This window comes from Myotis daubentonii, chromosome 4 (genome assembly GCF_963259705.1).
Source record: "Myotis daubentonii chromosome 4, mMyoDau2.1, whole genome shotgun sequence".
Taxonomy (NCBI): domain Eukaryota; kingdom Metazoa; phylum Chordata; class Mammalia; order Chiroptera; family Vespertilionidae; genus Myotis; species Myotis daubentonii.
This window is the reverse complement of record NC_081843.1, coordinates 28,938,641-28,961,107: the sequence shown is the minus strand read 5'-3', so window position 1 is coordinate 28,961,107 and position 22,467 is coordinate 28,938,641. Positions and strand designations below refer to the sequence as shown.

Genomic DNA, 22,467 nt, shown 5'->3' with positions numbered 1-22,467 from the left:
AGTACTTAACTTCTCTGTGGATTGGCATCCTCATCTACACCAATGGAGACAATAACGGCATCTACCTTACCTCCCCGGGTTATTGAAGGGATTAAATGAGTTAACATATGCGAAGTACTTAGAAAGGAGTACTTATATAACCATTAGCTATAATTATACTGCCTCAACCGTTATGCTAACTTTCATGTGCCCCTAAGTCTTTTCCTACTCTATTTTAAAGACTTGATCTTCTAGGACAAAATACACCCGCCCTGAGAATGCAATGTCCCCTTCAGTCTCTGAGCCTTCATGTGAAGCAAAGCATGAAGAGATAGGCAGGAAATTGTCCCCGTCAACACTGACATGCTGAAACAGGTGCCTTCAGTTGAAAAAAAGCAGAAGGAGAAGATCCAACAAAATATAATCTATTAGTCATCACATGCCGAACACATCACATCTAGGTGATAAATGCCAAGAGCATCAATTAGGAACTATTCTTACAACAAGTTTAAGAGAATCACCATGACATCAAGAAACCTATATGTCAAGGATGTTCTTTATTTGTTTCGATGACAGGAGGAAAATATTTGGGGTGAAAACAGTAAATGTAATTATTTTGCATCAGGTAGGGCAGCCTGCATTAGCATCCCACCTGGGAACAAGCTACTGAACATCTGTCAAGGTGTCAACTCCAACCGCAGAAGCAAAGAACTTCGTCAAGCTCCTGTGCAGTTAAACTAAAGTTGGCTGGGGAAAAGCGATGGAAAATCACAAGTATAATTAACAGTATAATGTCTCTCGATTCACAGGCGCTTTTAACCTGACTACATCATCCATCTTTCTGGGTGTCTCTGTTTCCTGATTCCCCTGCATGGGGAGCAGCAGGGGGTTCCTTCTCCCCAAGCCTCATCCTGCCTTGTCTCTCCTCCTGGTCTCCCGTCCATAGCAGCCCTGGCCTGATGCTCTGTGACTCTGGACCAATCAGTTTCCTCCCTTTCAAAACGAATGGGTTTAGACTAGATATTGGTAAGGTCCCTTGCAGCTCTCGGAGCCTCTGATTCTGACTCTATAAATGCTGACCAGGGGCAGGAGGATGCTCTGGATTCTGAAGGACTAAGAGGTGCAAGTGATTTGTCGTCATGATTCTAACTTTTGGGCTCCAATACTAGAGCAATAATGTTTAAATGTCCAGAGATGAACTTTAATGAATATTTAATTGATCTGTTCTTTATAATATTAAAGGGGGGGGGGTAGGCAGGGTCCAGGCTCGTTGTTCTCCAGCCCTACCCTGAATGAACCAAAGATGCTGTAATCCCATGAAAAGGCAATGGTTCCAGAAGCCTTTCATGTGAAGCCAAACAGAGCAGGAACCTGATTCTCCTGCCTGGGCCTTGCCTTCCCCGTGTGGCCAATGAGAAGCAGTAGGAGAACCTGGAGCTTCTTAGAAACGCAGGCTCCGGGCCTGCTCCAGACCTGGCATCAGAATTTGCGTTTGAACAACATCCCTTGGCAACTTGCAGGGCGCCTCAGTTTAAGAACAGCTGTCTAGAGCCCTGATTCTCAAAGTTGACTGGACAGTGCACTGAATCACCTGGGGGTCTGGGCCCCATCACTCCCAAGAATCTGGCATCACTTTCCTGGTATGTGATGGGGCACTGGGACATTTTTAAGGCTCCTCAGAGGATTCTAATGTGCAGCAAAGTCTGAGAAACACTGAGCTAGATTCTCCACTTCCGGTTCTAAAACTCAAATCCGGGTCAACTTACTTCCCTCTGGAAAGGTCTGTATCACCTTTCCCAAGAAGAGAGCAGGATCACCCACTAAACTTCCAAGTGATGATGGGTCACCATCCCGAATCAGAACCTGCCTCTTGTGTTTACATTCATGTCTGAGGCTACTCCCCAGACCTCCAAGCTCCTGCAAGGGGCTCATTCCAGGAGAAAGCCATCTTTTAGCTTTTAGTTCGTTCTCTCTCTCTCTCTTCTCTCTCTCTCTCTCTCTCTCTCTCTCTCTCTCTCTCTCTCTCTCTCTCTCGGCAACTGCACCAATTCAAATCAGAGTACAGAACTTTCTTTTTCAGCAACCCCTTTCATTCAAGGATCCCAAAGCACATGGACCTGAGGGCCAGAGGCCAAAATGGAGGGAGTAGAGGAGTCCACCTAGATAGGTGCCCTTCTTCAGTCCCTCCTGGTGCGCAAGTTCTGAGTCAGCCTGCACCGTAACTAAAACTTTAAGGCTATGATCTCTGAGTGAGGACCCATTGACAGTATCTGCCAGTATTTATATTTCCCTTCTTTTTAATTTTGTGATCCTTCTCCTGTGATTCCTGCCCTTTGAGGGCCCCACAGATTCCACGCCTCTGGGTTTTTTAAAGAAGCATTTATTTCTCTATGTGGAGAAGTAGGGAACTTCGGTATTTATTAAAAGATAAAACAGGAGCCAGCCATGCTGGAATACAGCAGTACTTGGATCTACCAGAGCTCAGAAGCAGGTTAACATCCTTGTGAGTAACTTGACAATTGGATCTGGGAGTGAAAAGAGGGCCACCAGCCTCAGCTGAGAGATGATCCATCCTCAACCTGCTGCCATCAAGTGACTCATGAAGGGAAGGGGTTAGGGACAACCCACAAAACAGACTTGAAAACTGAATCCCCAGAAGAGATCTTTCTAGGTCTACATCCCATGAGTTTGCCCAGACAAAAAGTGATTAAACTAGTTAAAGCAATTTCACAAAGTCAGAGTCTACTCTGCTCTTCCTTTTTTTTTTTTTTTTAAAGAATAGTCTATTGATTTTGAGAGAGCGGAAGGGAGAGGAGAGAAAGATAGAAACATCCCTGTAAGAATGCCACATCAATAAATCGACTGCCTCCTGCATACCTCCTACCAGGGATCAAACCCAAAACCCAGACATGCGCCCTTGATTGGAAATCCGGAATGGAACCAGCAACCTGCTGGTACATGGGATGACAACCGAGCCACATCAGCCAGGGCAAGTCTGGTCTTTTTTGTAGAGTTTGCTTGTCTTTGAGAGGCAATGGAAGGTGGAGATTTCAGGTAGCGCAGCACATACCTCTGGAGGAGACCATGGAGGCTAACCTGGGACCCTGGGAAAGTTACCCAGCTTTGCTGCATCTTCATTTCTTCATCTGTGAAATGAGGAAATACTAATAATCAGAAGAGAATGAATACTTGTCACTTCCTGCTGGATATGGAATATGTGTTTACGTGTCTGTGGGTAAAATGAATTGGCCACCATAGACCAGATTAAACAACAGAACAACAGATTCTAAGGACAAGCCGTAGGAATGCTGGAGGCTGACATGCTACATCAATGTGTAGTACAGATGTTTGAGGCTTTCTTCCCAGGCTATAAAGATGTTTACGCAGTAGTCAGGCCTGTTATCAGTACACAAACAGATTACATTTTACAGAATGAATGAACAGCGCAAACACCCTCCCATTTTTTCATCAGCTTCGGAGTGCTTTTCTAATTCTCGGGTTTACCAAAACAAATACATTTTCTGACAACCCAGAGCCATTACAGAGTATAGGGAAGAGGTACTAGGGTGAGGAAATTGACTCTGTTTGACAGAGTGCATGTCATTCACTCCTGCGGTCCTCGTCTTTCCCATCTGTAAAATGAGATAACCTTGGTCCCTGCTCCCCCTTAAACTCCATGATTCTATTACTTTATAATCATTCTCTTCGAAGCACATATTGGCTCTTCTCTTCACCAAGAAAGGATGTAATTAAAATAATGATGAGAAAGTAGTAATTCTGCTGAATCACATAATGAGACCAATCCGACAATGTTCAATTACCCTAATACTGAGTTTCATTCCCAACACCAGCCCCACACCCCGTCTGCACGGTGAGACCACACAGATGTACAGCTCTTCCCAAACACATTAACGACTCTAAGGAACACTTCGTTGAAGGTTTTTCCTTTCCTGTTTTCAAAGGATAGTACTCTACTGCAATAAATATGTCACCAAAATAATTAGCTAAGCTCCCTAATTTGCACTTCTGAGCTTCCATATTGGCTAACTTTTGTTAATGAAACACTGCAAGTGGTTTGTAATCATGTACCAACTTCTGGGCTCCAATGTGAGAGCAATATATTTCAATGCTCAAAAATGAACATTTAATGAATATTTAATTGCCCTATTCTTTATAAGTATAAAGTATGCTTTCAGTGAACACTCTGAATACTAAAAAGACAAGATGCAGCTTCTCCTAGCTAAGCTATGTATTCAAGTTTCCTAATGACTTTTATTCAAGGGGGGAAGGTCATCTAGGTTTCAAGCTGTAGAGGAAGGAATTTTGGTACAGCATTATTCCAAAATCCTTCGGCAAAATATAGATGTACTAGAGGCCTGATGCACAAAGATCGTGCAAGAGTAGGCCTTCCTTCCCCTGGCTGCCGGCACCGGCTTCCCTCTGGCACCTAGGACCCAGGCTTTCCTTACAGCCCCAGCTTCATCAGAAAGGTCTTCCAGAAGGACATCCGGTCTAATTAGCATATTACACTTTTATTATATAGGATATTTGAAATGCATAGGAAAAAAGTCTAATAATATATGTACAGAATGGTAATTGTCTGGGGAATGAGAGAACAGAGAAATGCTATCACTTTTTATGTAACATTTCTGTATTGCTTTCCATTTTTTAAAAAAATGTTTGCTTTTGTAACTCAAAATATTTTTAAGAATCAAACAAAGAGCCACCCATTGGGGAAGTTGGTGCAAAATATTTCCAGAAATAGAATGGTAGGAAAAAGTGTTTCGTAGATATGCTTCTTACAACACCCCATTCAAGACATTTGTGGTCATCAGTGTCTACATTTCCAAACAATTCTTTTCTGATTATAAAATAAATATGTGCTCATTTTCAAAAAAAAATAAAAATAAAATTCATTCAAAATGCCAACATCTTTGAACAAGCAGTGTGAACATTTTTAGAGCACTGATTTTCATTATTCTTCTAAAATGTGGTCTTGTCAGTACCCACACTTAATTGCTACATTAGAAACCACTAAATTAAGGTTACCAAAGCATTTTCTCTCCATCTGTTACTCTTAAACATTACACGTTTCATTTTACACTCTAATAAAGACTCGTTTTACTGTACCAAGATAGTGCACACAGAATGCAAAGCTGCCGGTATGATCTTTCAAAAACATGTTTAAGTCACTCACTCTCCCATTCAAAACCCTCCAGTGGCTTCCATCAAACTCAGTATCAAACTCAAACTCCACAGGGTGACTTCTGAGGCTCCCCATGATCTAGCCCCTGCTTCTCTAAACTCACCTCTTGCCATACCAGCCTCCTTCCTATTCCTTTAATGCAGTGGTTCTCAACCTTCTGGCCCTTTAAATACAGTTCCTCATGTTGTGACCCAACCATAAAATTATTTTCGTTGCTACTTCATAACTGTACTGTTGCTACTGTTATGAATTGTAATGTAAATGTCTGATATGCAGGATGGTCTTAGGCGACCCCTGTGAAAGGGTCGTTCGACCGCCAAAGGGGTCGCAACCCACAGGTTGAGAACCGCTGCTTTAATGCATCCAGCTTGTTCAGACCTCAGGACCTTTGCACTGGATACACCCACTGTCTGGAAGTTCTTCTCCAGATCTCCCCCTGACCTACCCTCCTTAAATAGGGCTCCTTGGTGAGCACTCACTGCACCTATCTCCATCAGATCATCTAATTTTATTTTCTATTTGATTGTCTTGTACCACCAGAATACGAGTGTACCACCTCTGTCTGATTCACCTTTTTCCACAGTACCTAAGCCAGAGATGCATAATAAGCATTGGTTGAATGGATGAAAATGTACTCAAAGTACACAGATTTGTGGAGCATGAGATAAAGTAACTACTTAAATGGTCTTATTGATAGCAGCACTGCCCCTTAATGAGACTTCTAAAAATAGGTCATCACCTTCTCAGGCAGACTGATCAGACAATGCTGCCCATAGCCCTGCCAGTGGGGGAAAAAGTGAGCTGTTTAGTCTTAGCCACAGTTTCATTTTTTTTTAATCCACCTCATTACCTAAATCAGAAACCCAGTAGTCACGCTGTACCCTTCCCTTTCTCCTACTACTACATCAATTAATCAAGAAGTCTCACCAATATCCCTTCCTGTGGAAGACATGCCCAACTTCTTCTAGGTCGCCGTGTTTTCACAGGATCATTTGTGTCTTTCAGAAAACTACCTCTCCCCATTCCAATGATATTTCAGAAAACTGCTACTAAGCATGAAGACCCAAAGCTATGCCAAGTGGACATTTCCTCTGTGCATTTGAATGTAACAGAAGAATATGAGATGATGATGATGATGATGATGATGATGATGATGATGATGATGATGGAGGAGGAAGAGGAGGAGGAAAAGGCTGGAGATCATTTGCTTCCATACTATCACCCTAGAGAAACCATGGGCCATTCCCGCCACCAATATCCCCTCTGCCTAACTCCTGTCTGCTCCAAACCTGGCTTTTCAGGTGTGTCTTCAGTCCTGCGAGTTCCCATCAATACTGCTAATACATTCTCTTTGGGTTAGCTGTTATACAGAGTTGGTTTCTGTTGCTTGCAACCCAGGAACTCTGAGAATTCTCCTAAACCAGTGGTTCTCAACCTTCTGGCCCTTTAAATACCGTTCCTCATGTGGTGACCCAACCATAAAATTTTTGTTGCCACTTCCTAACTGTAATGTTGTTACTGTTATGAATCGTAATGTAAATATCTGATATGCAGGATGGTCTTAGGCGACCCCTGTGAAAGGGTCGTTCGACCGCCAAAGGGGTCGCAACCCACAGGTTGAGAACCGCTGTCCTAAACATTTGCCCAATCCATCTCTTCTGCTCCACAACCCCACATGGCCTCAGCACTAGCCACCTCACTGGTATCCACTCCGCTGGTCTTTCTGCCAAATCCATTCTCTACAAGGTCCCCAACAAGTCTTACCTAAAATTCAAATCTGACCATGCTGCCCATCACCTAATGGAGAAATGTGGAACCTCCAGTCCTGACCAAAGACCTCCATCTATCATTCCAGCTTCTTCTCTCGTCACTCTCTGCCTCGACCTGTAAGCTCCAGGAACTCCAAACTACCAGCTGCTTCCCCATATTTTCTATATGTTTTCTTACCTCTCTCCCTGTGCCTACCCTCGGTCCTCTGCATGGAATACCTATTTAAGGCTGACCATTTCCTAATCACCCTTTAAGCTCAGCTCAGACATCACTTCCATCCTAGGCTAGCTGCCTGCTGTCTCTGACCACAAATGTGTGCCCCTGATACATGGTCTGCCTTCCCCACTCACCTGTGAATTTTTTATGACAGGTTCTGTGTCATATTTATCTCAATATCCATACCACATACAGGCACTGAATACATTTTGTTAGATAATACATTAACTTACCACTTAATAGATGGTTTTGTTCAAGTGATTAAAATCACAATTCACTTTGAAAACCACAGGTCGGATGCAACCACTGTGTTTTCATTTTCCGTCTTTCTAACCACATTCAGAATTACCCTGAAACTGAGTGACGGAGGGATCAGTCTAGGCCAGTGATGGAGAACCTATGACACGCATGTCAGAGGTGACATGCGAACTCATTTTTTTGGTTGATTTTTCTTTGTTAAATGGCATTTAAATATGTAAAATAAATACCAAAAATATAAATCTTTGTTTTACTATGGTGGCAAATATCAAAACATTTCTATATGTGACACGGCACCAGAGTTAAGGTAGGGTTTTCCAAAATGCTGACACGCCGAGCTCAAAAGGTTCGCCATCACTGGTCTAGGCTCTGCCCATCCGGAAGACGGTTTCATCGCTTGAGAGCCAGGGCGCACGGTTTTTAACAGGAATCGGAGGCTATTGTTCACTGCGCTGCCTTTTCATCATAAAAGGATATTTCAGACACTCTGACTACATTAGTTTAAGTCTCCAGTGAAGGGCAAAGATGCCACCCACCCCACGCTAATGTGAGCACGCTGACAGGGAGCATGCAAACAAACAAGCAGCCCACAATCAAACCAAACCTGGCCTTGCCCCTCCCGAGGCTGGGACATGGGCCCCCCGGGAGGGCAGGGCCTTCTCCCCTGACCACTGCACAGAAGTCCAGCCCCTCCGGAGTGTGAGCTTCCTCATCAGGAATGAGGAGTGAGACGCTGACCTAGACCCACTCAGCAAACACAGACAGGGCACCCACTATGGGTCTGACTCTGAAAGAGGCGCCAAAGGTCAAAGGTGACTAAACTACCCTTCGGATCATAAGCAGCAGTGTGGAAAGACCCAGGGACTTAGAATCAGAAAGCCCAGCCTCTTAGAATCAAACCATAACCCTGCCTCTTCCCCACCAGCTACGCAGCCCCAGGAAAGTTATTGAACCTAACCTCCCTTGGCATCCCTTTCCAAATATGAACAATGAGGATTATGTGAGCTCAGATGTGTGACAGTGTCCTGCAGCAAGCAGAGGCTCCGAACTCTGAATAAAGAGTGTCTTCAAAGACCTGAAACGTCCAAAGTTCTATCAGAGCCAGGAGAATTCCTCTCAGCATAAGAACTAGCGGCCTTCCTGCCACCCAAGAGTACGGCATGGGCGGCCAGTGGTGGACTGGGCTGGCAAAGCCTGGACTGCAGGCATAAGTACCAGTGCACAGAAACCTCTCTCGCTGGCTGGTGGCCTCGGAGCACACTGTCCACTCTCTGCGGAAAAGAAATGTCTAGACTGGAGCCCAACACTCCCCAGTATTAAGCACTAATCAGAGTCCTCCCACCGTGGAGATAAATGTTCAAGTCAACCAAGCAGCTGTCATACACACACACACACACACACACACACACCCTCATTGCATGCCAATCCCCACCTCCCCATAGAGTGGTGTGTCTTCATCAAGTCATGCCCATCAGTTTCTCCACAGAACCAGCTGAATTAAATTATTTTCTTTCTAAAAAGCCCTTACTCTGACCCTCACCGAAGGCCTGATTACTGGCAATAGTTACATTCCGAGTTCAGAGAAAGGTGATCGTTCTAAGAGGATTTAGCGCTCCTCCAATAAAATAGCCTAGGGATTGGGTTTCCTACGAGTTTTGTTTTCATTACTCCTCTTGGATATATCCAGTAACCAATGTCAGTGTCCTAGACCAGCTTCTCAGTAAACATCGCTGTTCTCCAGGCAGCTGGTGCCATGAAAAACCCACAGGTCTGCAGTGAACTCAGAAAGGAGGGCCCTGCTGCTGGGGGAACGCAGCCCAGAGCATCCACGGGGCACTCATCAGGGCCACCACCAACTGCCTAAGGGACTAGCAGCGCTGGCTGTGCAGCTCTGGAGCCCAGGAATGAATCCTGACTGGGTGCCACAACAGAGCTGCAAGCACGGGGGAGGGAGGTCTCACTTGCCATCTAGGCTTCAGTCAAAGCCTCAGATAAATAAAATTGGGGCTCCATCAACACTCCTCCTCACCCCCCCCCCCAAAAAAAAAATGAAATTAAAACCACCAGCAAGCCAAGGAGAGCTGCAGTCAGGCTTTGATTTGAAAAAGAAAAAAAAAAAAAAAAAAAAAAAAAAAAAAAAAAACCCTGTCCTGCTCTAGCCTCCAGACAATTTCACACCAAATGGCTTTAAAACCCTTTCCAAAGCTCTGATGCCTGACTTGAAAAAGAGTTTATCTTTTTTTACTAAAAGTCAGCAGTTAAAGAAGCAAAATGTGGAAATCCTAAGAGTTAAGAGTGTTCCCATTTGCACAGACGCTGGGTGTGTCTGGACATACAGAGGGCAGAAATTTCACCCTTCTAGAGGTCACCTCACCTCTATCATGAGGCCGCTCTTATCCACTCTAGAATGTAATTATTATTACAACTAGTCAGACTTCGCGACCCAACATAGCCACACACAGTCAGCAAGGAGCCCCTATTCCCTGAGCCCAGGTTAAGTCTCCTTTTTCTGGGAACACATAGGCTCAGCGGCTGGGATGGCGCCCCGGTCTTGGCACCCAAGGAACTGCAGTTGCCGTTTCACCTGGGCTGAGAACCGGAACCTGGGCAACGGCAAGGAAGGCGCCTTCCCCACACACTCATCCCCAAACCAAAAAGAGCTGTGCAAGCGCCACGGCGGGCGGGGCGGGGGCAGAGGGCGCACGTGGCTGGCGCCTCCGAGGCGAAACAAATCAGCGAACCCTGGATCCATCCTCCGCACCACCGTCCCGCAGGTGAGAGGCGGTCCCGGCTCGCCCTGGCCCCCAGCCCGGCCCCAGAACTACCTGCTGCTGCCTGGGAGCCCTCGGGCCAAGTCTGAGGAAGTTCACTCCCTGTGGCGCCAGTCCGGGGAGGCTGGGACACGAGTTTCAGCCCAAACTACCCTGAGAGCCGGCGCCTGCCGCTGCCCAGGCGCCGGACCCACGGAGCTGCTTGGTGCCCAGGGGCCAGCTGAGCGTCAGCAGGTCCCGGTCTGGGCTGCCAGAGGCCTCCCCGGTTATCCCGAACTCCGCAGGGCCCGGACCCGATCGGGTGGAGGCGAGGAGCGTGCGCCCAGGCAGGGGAGCAGCCCGCGCTAGGAGCTGGCGGTGGAGGGAAGCCTGCCCCCCGCCTCCCGCTTCGCCTGATCGCCATGACTCCCGGCTTCCCGGAGAGACCTGGAAGCCGTGCTGCCCTCCCACCTGGGCTGCGGTTCGGATTCCCTGCCCTCCCGTCCCTTCCCTCCGCCCTGGCGCCTGGCCCCCAACCTACAGCCCGCACAGTTCCGGGACACCCAAGTGGGACACCCATGGCCCTTGCCCAGCCCCACGCCCCCGGGCGGCGTCCAGGAGCCACCCCAAGGGAGGAGAGCAAGGTGGCTCCGGCGAGCTGGGATGCCCTCTGCCCGGGCCAACAGGTATGGAGGCATTGTCGGCCACCTGCCCGCCTGCCCGCCCGCCCACTTCGGGGAGAGGGGCCCGAGCCAGCCGCGGGCTTTGCGCACCGTGGAGAGGGGTGAGATCGCCGGGGAAGGCGAGGGCAGGAGACGAGGAGAGGGGGCGAACGGGTGGTGGCACTCACCTCTCGCAGGGCCAGGACCGGCCGCGCGGGCCCACAGCCCTGAAGCCCGGGTTCCGAGGCGCGGAGGCGCGGAGCTGGGGGCGCCCTCAGAGGCCCGCAGGGAGGGGGCGGCGCGGATGCGGGCGCCGGCGGGCAGCTCTGGCCGCACACTCACACACCCAGCCCGCGGCCGCGTCCCCGCGCCGGCATCCTCGCTGCCGCCGGCTCCCACGGCGCCCCAGGCCGCTCCCCAAGCGCGCGCCGAGCCAGCGCGAGTCCCTCGTCGGCTTGGAGCACTATGTGGGCGCGTGCCTCCCTGTCCTTGTCTTCGGCTCCCGTCTGGGGCTCGTGTGCCCCGCACCCTGCACGGCGCGCTCCTCTACCCCTCCCGCTCCCGCTGGCCGTGCCGAGCCCCAGCGCGCGGGCTCAGCCCATGTGCGCGGCTGCCTCGCAGCGCCCGGGAGCCCAGTGGCCGAGGCCCCGCCGGAGTTGCGCGCCCTAGAAACTCCATGCAGCTTCGGCCTCCTCCCCAGCTCCTCCCCGGCGAGCCCCCCGGGGCCTGGAGGCCGCCCGCAGCGCCCGCCCCAGTCTGCCTTAGCGCGCGCTGGAAGCCGGTATTCACGGCTCGGCTCGGCAGCCCGCGCCGCGCTTCCCCGAGGGTCGGGGAGCCCCCACCCCCACTCCGTCGCCTTGCCAATAACGAAGCTCCCTTGGTATCCAGGCAGCGCAACCTGAGGAACGCCTTGGCGCGCGCGCACTCACACTCGCGCGCGCACACACAGGCACACGCGGGGGGCGAGCTGGAGCTTGGCAGACGGTCCTCCTTCCTTTCCTACCCAAAGAAGCTGCCCACGTTCACTCTGGCAAACTGCTGTTCTTCTGTATTGGACGACTCACCCCGGCGCCCCCCACCTTAACCAATTCATCCCCGGTGCCCACACCCCTGGGCCACAATCACACCTGCGTCTTCGCCGGCTGCAGAAAGGGGTGGAGGAGGTGGAAGCTCTTCTGCTTGCCCACCCCCACTCTCTAGGGAGGCACGTTTTGGGCCACTGCCCGTCAACCCCCAAGGTCAAATAGATTTGAGGAGAGGAAGAGGGCGCTTGGACACAGGTGTAAGCTAGAAATCTTAAAGACTATCTGAAACCTGCAGGGCGCTGACCTCTGTCAAGTCCATTCGCAGACAGACCCCTTTTTCTCTTCTGCCCCATGCCTAACGGATCACATAGTTGCTTAAGAGTCTCCAGTCACCTTCCCCGGTCCCCACCCGCCTACCTCTCATGTGCCCAGAAGCTGACAGAATGCACCGTGAAGCGAATGTTTGTGTTGCAAGTAAAAATGAAAATAAAAAATAGCAAGATGGTTCTCAGACTGTCCCACAGACAAAGTCAGAAGCCTGCCCGTTCCTTTCTGCTCCTCCCTGAGAGTGCCAAGGCAGAAGGGACACCCACCTGGCGGGAGCAGGATGCTCTTTCCTTACAGCACTCTTCTTTCCAGGGTCTCCCGTGTCTTGCCTGCTCTAGGTGGCAGAATGACTGCTCACCAGCTCAAACGACTCCCATTCGCAGAATCAAAGAAAAGCTACAGCATAACAATTCTTACACCAATCGGAAACAAAGCAGGCAATACTGCCACGAGCATCTCATGCAAACAGCTCAGCCATCACCTCTCTGCCTGCTGGTATAGCTGCCGAGGAAGTGTGGACACTGGCACTGCCAGCCAGTGGCACAAGTTCATCAGCGTCCCCTCCTTATCTGCGCTCCCTGGCGTGCAGCCTGGGAGTGGTTCCTGAGTCCCCACAGTACTCCTTGTATCACACCTTTGTCATTTAGTATTTGCTACCCTGTATTATTACTATTTTTTCTTGTACCAGCCCTACTCCCCAAGTTATCTCATAACCTTTTGAGCCACTGGCTGAGTCTTATGGACATAGTTCAGAGATGTGCATAGAAGGCATTTCCAGGGGTTTCCATGAGGGATCGTGGGCAGATGAATTGAGAGAGTGGGTGGGGTCTCAATATGATCTTTCCCTCTGATCTCTTAGTTTGGATGAAAGCTGCATCTTCTAACAATCTGTGGCTTATGTACGCAATTGTTTGTCGCTTTCTGGATGGCAACTGTGTCACCAAAGCCCCTTGCAAGTCTATATACACACATGGTAGAATGTGAAGGTCACCATTTAACCAGGGTGGGACACATCGGGCAGAAGCTCTCTGCTCTCACTTACTGCCTGTGTGAATTTGGGCAAGTTGTTTGTTCTCTCTAAATCTCAACTGTTCTCATCTGTAAAATGGGAATAATTATGGTATTTAACCCCCATGGTTGTTGTGATTCAATGTGACAACATGAATAGCAGTTCCCTCAGCTAACTCAGTTCCAGGCATAATGTAAGCTTTCAATAAATGTTGGCATTATTGGTGAGTAATTGACACATATCAAAGAGATTACCTGGGGGCGGGGGGCGGGGGGGGGGGGGCGGAGATCAAGGATACTAAGCTCAAGAGACCTCAAGAACTAAAGAAGTCAGGTGTCAAACTTTGGTGAGAATGCCAAATCGAGTTTCCTGGCCCTCACCAAATATGATGATTTTGAGACTTCCATGTTAAGGGAGTTGCAGGTTCACAGGCCCTGGTATTCTTGCTTTAACTTTTATTCTTTGTTCAATATACATTAATTAAGGGTCAAAATGCGTCAACTCCTTCTTATTAAAATGCCAAAGACAATCTTGTACCAATTTTAAGAATGGAAGCTCAAGTCATCATAAAACAAAATGGGGGGGGGTGTCCCTTTATTATACATTTGCAACTGGATTTAGCATAAGTAGTCTCTCCAACCCAGAAAAATTCAGTCCTCCATAAGACAGCTAGAAATTAACTTTGTTCAACCACCTGCCTCTAGCTTTGGGACTCAGAGGTACACAAATCAGACACCTGGACAAATAGCTACCTTACCACACAGTAATAATTTTCTGGCATGGCCAAAGTCATTCCTGCCTCTACCTCTTCTGTTCCCCTAACCTTCATTCTTTTGTTTTGCCTTCAGTAAATAAATCTACTTCCAAGACAGCCAAGGGTAGAGAGTGATGAAGTGGTGTGTTATATTCTGAACAGAAATAGGCAGAAAAAAGAAAAATCATGTGGGCAAGCATATGTGAGAGAGTAACGTTTTTCATGTAGCCCACTAAATACAGAGGATAGAATGCTTTGAGTTCTTTCCAATACACATTCTCTACTTTGAGACAAGAGGTTTAGAATGTTGTTAGGCAGCAACAGATAACCAGAACAAAATTTGGTATCTGGAAGTAGAGTGCTGCTGTAACAAAAACTTCAAACATGGTTTTGAGATTGGACACTGGGGAAAAGCTAGAAGTTTCTTGAAAGAGCCTTATTGAAAGCTGCAAGATGACAGAAGACTCTTGGCAGGGACTTGAAGAACACCAAGAAAACTGCTCATGGGTGCTGGAGAAAAGAGCACCTGAGTCACATACTGGTAGGACAGTTAGCAAAACTGTTGCCTCTCATTATGGGACAAATGAAAAGGATCCCTCATGAACTCATGGATCTGACTGGGGAGAGTTCCAGGATGAATGAGAAAGTGCAAACGGTGTTTTTCTAGTTGCCTGTGCTAAAAGACAAGTGGAGATGTGTTAAAGAAGAAACTTCTTTGTTTTTTTTTAGTAGAACTTAGAGGAAATAGAGAGAACCAGGACTCTCTGGGTTAGAAGGAATAACTTTCTAATTCTAGCATCTGCAAGCAAAAACTTCACATCCAGAGCAGTAACATGGGATCTCTGTGTAAAGATGCAGCTATCGGATCCTTTGTTAAGACATCACACATCTTTGAGAGCATGCCCAAAGGGCTTCCAAGGAATTTAGAGACATAGTCCCTCAGCAGCCTCATGGGGGCTAAAGATACAGAAGGGCCTATTCTTAAAGAGATTTGTAAGTATGGCTTTTGTCTAATGGGGGAATTATAATTTGAATCACAGGCTGCCTTCAATGTTTTTAAAGAAAGTATACTAGTTTGGGAGTGAAGGGACAGAGACAGTACAAAATGAAAGGAGGCCTTCGAATCCCCAATCTAAGAGGCAATAAACAGGCTGTGAACAGGGGCCGTTTCTAATGGGAGAGGGTGAATGACTCAGATAGTGGAACCAAGAGCCCAAAAGGTGATGCCAAGAATCATTCCCAAGAAGCAGGACTAGGCCCTAATTAAGGAACTGATGACATTTCCAAGATGGATTTCAAAATTGCTATGAACCAGTGACTGCTACAAGAAATACCACCCATACCCTCCATTACTGAATAGGGTGTCTAATATAGTAATTATATTTTTGCTTCACTGGTGTATGTTGGGTGTTTAGGGAAGAGGAGGGAGGAGATAAATCATCTCTTTAGCTTACAAACCTTCGTATTGAGAAGAATTTTACCCAGGGAGACTCATCCCCTGAACCTGCTTTAGATGAGCAGATCCAGGACTTCAAGCCTGAGCCTGGTTCAACAAGGAGATGAGAATTTTTGAGGTTTTGGGGTGTTTCTGTGTTTGTTTTCATGTTAGAAGAATGTAAATAACTTTTTTACTATGATGAATTAAATATGGCCACAAGCCCTGGCAAGTGTTGCTAAGTGGTTAGAGCATCAGCCTACACACCTAAGGGTAGTAGGTTTGGTTCCCAGTCAAGGGCATATACCTGGGTTGCAGGTTTGATCCCTGGCCCTGGTCAGGACATGTGTAGAAGACGACCAATCGATGTGTGTGAGTGGGTGTGTGTCTCTCTCTCCCTCCCTCTCTCCTTTCACTCTCTCTAAAAAATCAAAGGAAAAAATATCCTCGGGTGATATATACTAGAGGCCCAGTGGCACAGATTCGTGCACTGGTGAGGTCCCTCAGCCTGGCCTGTGCCCTCTCGCAATCCAGGACCCCTCAGGGGATGTCGGAGTGTGCTGGGGAGGAGTCAGAGGCCAGGCTGGTGGCCTTGCTGCTCCCGCTCACCCCAGCCCTGCTGCGCCTGCCACCACCACTGCTTGGTAGTGCTGCCACGGAGGCAGGAGAGGCTCACATGGTGCAGCTGCACTTGCCAGCCTTGAGCCTGGTGTCTGGCACCCATCAGTCAGCTGAGTGGTGCTCCCGCTGTGGGAGCACACTGACCACCAGGGGGCCGCTCCTGTGTTGAGCATCTGCCCCCTGGTGGTCAGTGCACATCATAGCAACCAGAACTGGTCCTTTGGTTGTTCAGTCGTTCAGTCACTTAGGCTTTTATATATATAGATTTCCAGAAAAAAATAGGGTTAATACATAATGACAAAAGCTCAATTCATTGAGAAAATATAACAACCCAAATATATTCCTAATAAAGCTTTAAAATCTGTAATACTTTCACCAATTAAAGATAATTTTTAAAAAAATACATGAAGCACAATACATGAAGAAAACAACAAATCCATAAATATAGTGGATTTTAACACAATTCTCTCAGAATAGACAAAACATTAAAAAAACAGAGAAGACTTGTGGAACACTGGCAAATAACTTGACTAAATTGAATATATAGATTACTTCATCAATAACTGCAAGACATACAACCTTTTCAAGTACACATGGAATATTCATAAAATATAGCGCATATGTTGGGCCACAGATGGATTCTCAATATATTGTAAAGTATTGAGATCATACAGAATAGTCTCTGACCACAAGAGAAATCTATTAGAAATCAATAACAATAAGATACCTAGAAAATTCTCAAATATTTTATAAATAAAACACAGTTTTACATAAAGCATAAGTCAAAGAATAAATCACAGAGGAAGTTTGAAAATATTTTGAACCACATAAAATAAAAACACAATATTTTAAAATTTGTGGGATATAGCTACAACAATGCTTAAAGAAAAAAATTGAAGCTTAAGTGCTTACTTTAGAAAAAGATGAAAAGTTTAAAACAAATATTCTAAAATTTGACTTTAAAAAGCTGGGGGCAGGGGAGAAGCAATTAAACCCAAAGAAAATAGAAAGAAGGAAAAAATAAAGATAACAGCAGAAATCAGTGAAATAGAAAATGGACAAACAATAGAAAGAAAATAATGGAAATGTCAACATAATGGATAGATCTCTATATAACCTGATTCTAAAATATGAAGAAAACAAAATTACCAATATTATGCATGATGATTATGCATTATAGATCCTTAAGACACTACAAATAACAAAGGAATATTACAAACAACTTTATGCCAATAAATTTGAAAACATGTAAAATAGAAAAACTCCTTTAAAAATATAAATTGATAAAACATCCAAGAAGAGATAGAAAATCTGAATAACTTTATATCTCTTAAAGAAATTAATTAATAATCTCCTTTCAAAAACAAAAAGAAATCCCTTTATGCCCAGATGACTTTTCTGGTGAATCCTAACAATCATTTAATGAAGAACCACCACCAATCTTTTAAAAAAATCTTTCATAAAATAGAGGATGACATGTCTCATCACTTTATGAGGCCAATGTTACCCTGTTACCAAAATCAAATAATTTTTACAAGAAAAGAAAATGGATATAAATGCAAAAGCCTTAACAGTATATTAGCAAACCAAACCCAGCAATGCATAAAAAGGATAAGATATCTTAAAATTTGAAGTTTTCCCAGGGAAACAAAGGTGGTTTAAATTTTTTTAAAAATGAATCTGCGTAATTTATCATACTCAGAGAAGAAAAAAATCATGCTCATCTGAATGCATGCACGAAGAGCACTGAACAAAATTCCACACCTGTTCATCATAAACACTCTTAGGAAGCAGGACTAGAAGGGCACTCGATAAAGAACACCTACAAAGCGCTTACAGCAGCATCACACCCAGTGGTCAAAGATGGAACGCTCTCCCTGTAAAATCAGGACCAGGGCTTCGACTGAACATTTGTTGGGAACTCCAACAGTGAAATAAGGCAATTAAAAGAAGTAAAGTGCATATATGTTGGTAAGAAAAAAGTAAAACTGTTTTCATTCAAAATCAACATGATTATGTAGAAAATCTTAAGGAATCTATAAATGAAAGCTCTTAGAAATAGTAAGTGACTTTAGCCAGGTCGTGGAATAAAAGATCAATACCAAAAGTAAGCAATTGGAATATGAAATTTGAAAACTAGCACCATTCTCAATAGTATCAAAAACATGAAATATTAGGAATAAGTTTAACGAGGGCAAGACCTGTATACTAAAAACTACAAAACACTGTTGCCCTGGCAAGCATTGCTCAGTGGTTAGACTAGAGCATCATCCCATGCACCAAAGGGTCATAGGTTCAATTCCCAGTCAGAGCACATACCCAGGCTATAGGTTCAGTCCCCAGTCAGAGCACATACAGGCGGCAACCCATTGATGTTTCTCTCTCCTCTCTCTCTCTCTCTCTCTCTCTCTCTCTCTCTCTCTCTCTCCCCCCCATCTTTTTCCCCCTCCCTCTCTCTCTCCCTTTCCCTCTCCTTTACTTTCTCTCTCTAAAAAAAAAGGCATTAAAAAAATATCATACCCTCAGGTGAGGATTAAAACACACACACATAACAACAATCATACAAAAGGTGGAAGTGAAGTAAATGTTGAGTTAAACTTTTCCCAGGTCCTTGCATCGTATCAAAGCAATAAATATACTAACTTAGGGTATATGCCAGTGGGTCAAGGATACATGTGGCAACCTCTAGGGTAGTCAATAAAAGAATAATAAAAGAACATATAACTAGTAAGAGGGAAAAGTAATAATAAAAATACTTAATTCCACAAAAAGGAAGAAAGGAGTAAAAAGGGAACATATAACAGATGAGATGAATGGAAAGTAAATAGTAAGATTTTAAATTGAAATCCAAATAAATCAGTAACTATATTCAGTATTCAAGACAAAGATTGTTGAATGAGATATGAATATACAAATGTCCTACTAGATTTTGCTTATAATTCATACTTTAAATATGAGGATTTTCAAACATGAAAGGGTGGTATATGCAAACACTAACTGAAAGAAAGCTGGCAGAAGTGTACTAATATCAAACACAGTAAAAAATGTCCCCTATTTGTCTCAACAGTGAACTTAATTTGCATCTTTTAATAATACAAATAGAGATCTAGCTTGATGGAAAAGATCAGGGAGGAAATGTGAAAGCTGGGGCCTCTAAGTCTCCATTTCTATTGGTTTACTGTTTGTTTGTTTGTTTGTTTGTGTGTTTGTTTATAGATTGAAGAGGCACAGAATTGAATTAATTAAAATCTTTGGTTTATGGCATACTCTTTTTTAAAATTAAATAACAACATATACATTTCAGGTATACAACATTATAATTCAAGATCTGAATACTCTATTGCATGCTCACCACCAAAAGTCTGGTTTCCTTCCAACAGAGTGAATTTTAAGGTAAAGAGGTTTTACTAAAGATAAAGAATGACACTTCATAATGATAAAAGTGTCAATCTCCCAGGAAGATATCTCTAGTTAGATATACCTAATTGCATATGCTCAAAATATATAAAGCAAAATAGTAAATAGAATTAGAAACAGCCTAGCTAGCCCAATCTGACTGATCCAATAAATAATAAAAGATCTAAAAATAGAACAGAAATAAAAATATAAGAGAATCAAAATATAGTAACTAAAATCTATAAATTAAGAAAAATGTCTGAGCATATTATTGAATCTGCGCATATTGAAACAACTGTTTAAACACAGTTGCCTCGGGGCGGGAGAGAGAGCCTGGAGCTAGAAATTTCTGTTTTTCAGCATAAACACTTCTGAGCTTTTTTTTTTTTTTTTTTTTTTTTTTAATTCAGGGAAGAAAGGAGGGCGTTCCAGGAAATATGGCAAAATAAGTAGACATTTTTAAAGCCTCCTCCATGAAACCTACAAAAATCAACAAAGGCACTAACAATTAAAATGAAAACTATTCTGAGACTGCGGACAACTTTAACCTTTTCCTACAAATGGTGAGGAGTCCTTGCCAGACATAGCACAGCTTGAACCCAAATGAAATCGGATGCTGGAGGTTGAGCACGTTTCCTGAGATGGAGACCCAGCACAGCGCTGTAGGCCAAGCAGCCTCCCTAACAGCGTCCCCACCCCGCGCGACAGCAGAGATCTGGAGTGAGGGCCCCAGAGAGAGCCAGGCTTCCCCTTCACCTCAGATCAGCTCCGGAGCAGAGGCTGGGGAGGGACCCTGTGCCCCACCACCGCCAAGGTTAATGAACCCCAGCTTTTTGATTGGAAAGGGAGGGATTAGATTAGGGAAAAAAGCCATTTTCTAACCAAAGGTAGAGAGAAGCATTTGCTGACAGCACCCACCCACCCAAACCCAATACAATGTCAGAGCTTCTTCAATGTTAACTATCTACCAGGATCACCAGGAATGAGATTTTTGAATTTTTTAAATGCACATTTGAGAGTCATGCCAACCCAACTGACTCAGAATCTATAACAGTGAGCCCCAGGCAACTGTAGTTGAAAAATATCTCCATAATGAATTGTGTTTTTAGCCCAATCAATAGATAAAATTTTAAAGTATTCATAACACCCAATTTTGGTAGGAAGTGTAGAGAGATAGACATGTTTCTGGGAATACTGAAGGGCAAGTTGGTGGTAGGGAATCTGCTTTACTTGGATTTCATGTTTCCACGTGGAGCCATATCAATTAGCGTAGCACCGCTTCCTCACTCACTTCTCTAATCGGTGAATTTGGAAGAAGGGAAAGGACTGGTAGCCCAGCCTCTCCAGCTCTCCCGTGGGCTGTTCCGCCTGCCAGGACACTGTTTGGCTTCAGGCTCGCTTGTGTCCCTCACTTGCAGTGACCGGCCAGGTGGTAAATTACCTAATTCCAAGCGCAGTACAACAAAGCTGGCCTTTTGATCCCCATCTGCCTGACCCCAGCACTCGAAGCAATTTCAACTAAAGGGAGAAAAAAGTGCAACTTATTGTTCCCTCTCAATTTGTCAGCAGTGGCAAAGTCAACAAAGCTATATGGAAAAGTAATGTTCATTGCGCCCCTCCATACAAGCCTGCCACCTTCATGGCCACGTATCCTGTCCTCCTTCCCCAGTGAAGGCCCATCTCTTCCTGCCTCAGGCCAATCCCTCTTCTGTGCTTAGGGTCATAACCCCCCACCCCTCCAACTTCCCAGCTATTCTGCACCAGACCTGATACCTTTCATTTGTACCTTTAGTTCAATAATTGGCACAACCCTCTATTTTGGAGGCCAGACCACTTTGGAGTCATTCTTGGCACCTTTCTCTTCCCTGACCCCATACCCAATGCATCTCCAAGGCCCCTCACATGGTTCAAGGCCCCAAAGTAAAAACAATACTGAGTAAAACACCGCCAGCACCTCTGTCTTTCATATACTTGGCTCTGCTCCATCGGGAAGCACTATTGTTATCTTCTGTGTCCGCCCAGAGCTATTGTCCAGATGGTGCTGCTTCTGTATACGGACAACCCCGCACCATATATATTGTTTTGCACCTGTCTTTCTCACTTGATAGGGCACTGTTTTTAGGTAAAATTTACATACAAGTGAGGTGCCTGGATCTTATTTGGGGTATTTGATCATTTCGGGAGAAATGCACCCATGTGACCACCTCACAATCAAGATATGGACTATTTCCATCACCGAGAGTCACGTTAGTTTTGTATCGTACACATTTCTCGGTTTGTTGACCTCTCTGACTGCCAGTAGAGCACTGTAACCAAGCAGTCACCCCTCTCTACCAGCCTCACTGAGGCTGACTGATGGGTCTCTCAGCCACCACGCTCTGGCTGAATGCTTTTTTCAAAGGCATCACTCCATCTATAAAACACACTTCCTTTGCTCTCAGGAAAAATAGCCAAATTCTCCCATGGACAATGACCCCCCCAACCCCCCGCCCCCAGCCCCATGGCCTGGTCCAGGACCTCTCTGTGCTCATCGGACACTATTCTTTACTCTGTATTCTCTCTGCCTTTCCACACTGCTGGCTGCCATTGAGGCCCACCTGTGTGCCCTGCTCCTGCCCATCTCCGGATGCTCCCTGCGCTCCCTTGTCCTCAGGACTCTGCTCTCACAGCCCATCTTCTCAGAAGCAATGGTACTTCTCCTCCAGGTCTCAGCCAGGTCATCGCCTCCTTAGGGAGCTGTCTGACCAGCTCATATCCTCCTAATAAATGCTCCCCTTTACAGAACCAATTACAGCCCAAAGTTTACATTTACACGTTCATTTGTGATCATTAATGCCCCTTTCCTTCACTTAGAAGGTAAGTCCCGTGGGGACAGGGACTATATCTACTTACGTTTAACATTGCATACCCAGTCACCAGCACAGTCGGCACTCTGTAAATTCTAGCTGAATAATAAATTAACACATTCAGCATTTTTTTTGCAGTCATTAAAAAATAGACTCAGATTCATAACTGAATACTGATTCCAAAAACATTTTTAAGGAAGGAGAGGAGGGACA

General features: G+C 45.4%; 1 protein-coding gene across 3 annotated transcripts in view; it reads right to left on the bottom strand.

The window, feature by feature from the left end:
• The window catches only part of CALN1 (calneuron 1), a 414,925-nt gene that overhangs the window by 314,448 nt on the left and 78,010 nt on the right, over positions 1–22,467 (bottom strand). The window contains exon 1 of one of the 3 annotated variants that reach the window (XM_059693383.1): positions 11,030–11,805. The exons of the other annotated variants lie outside the window; for them this stretch is intronic. The gene's annotated coding sequence lies outside the window, so the exon portion shown is untranslated. Of the gene's footprint in view, positions 1–11,029; positions 11,806–22,467 lie in introns of those variants that run through there. 3 annotated transcript variants of the gene reach the window in all.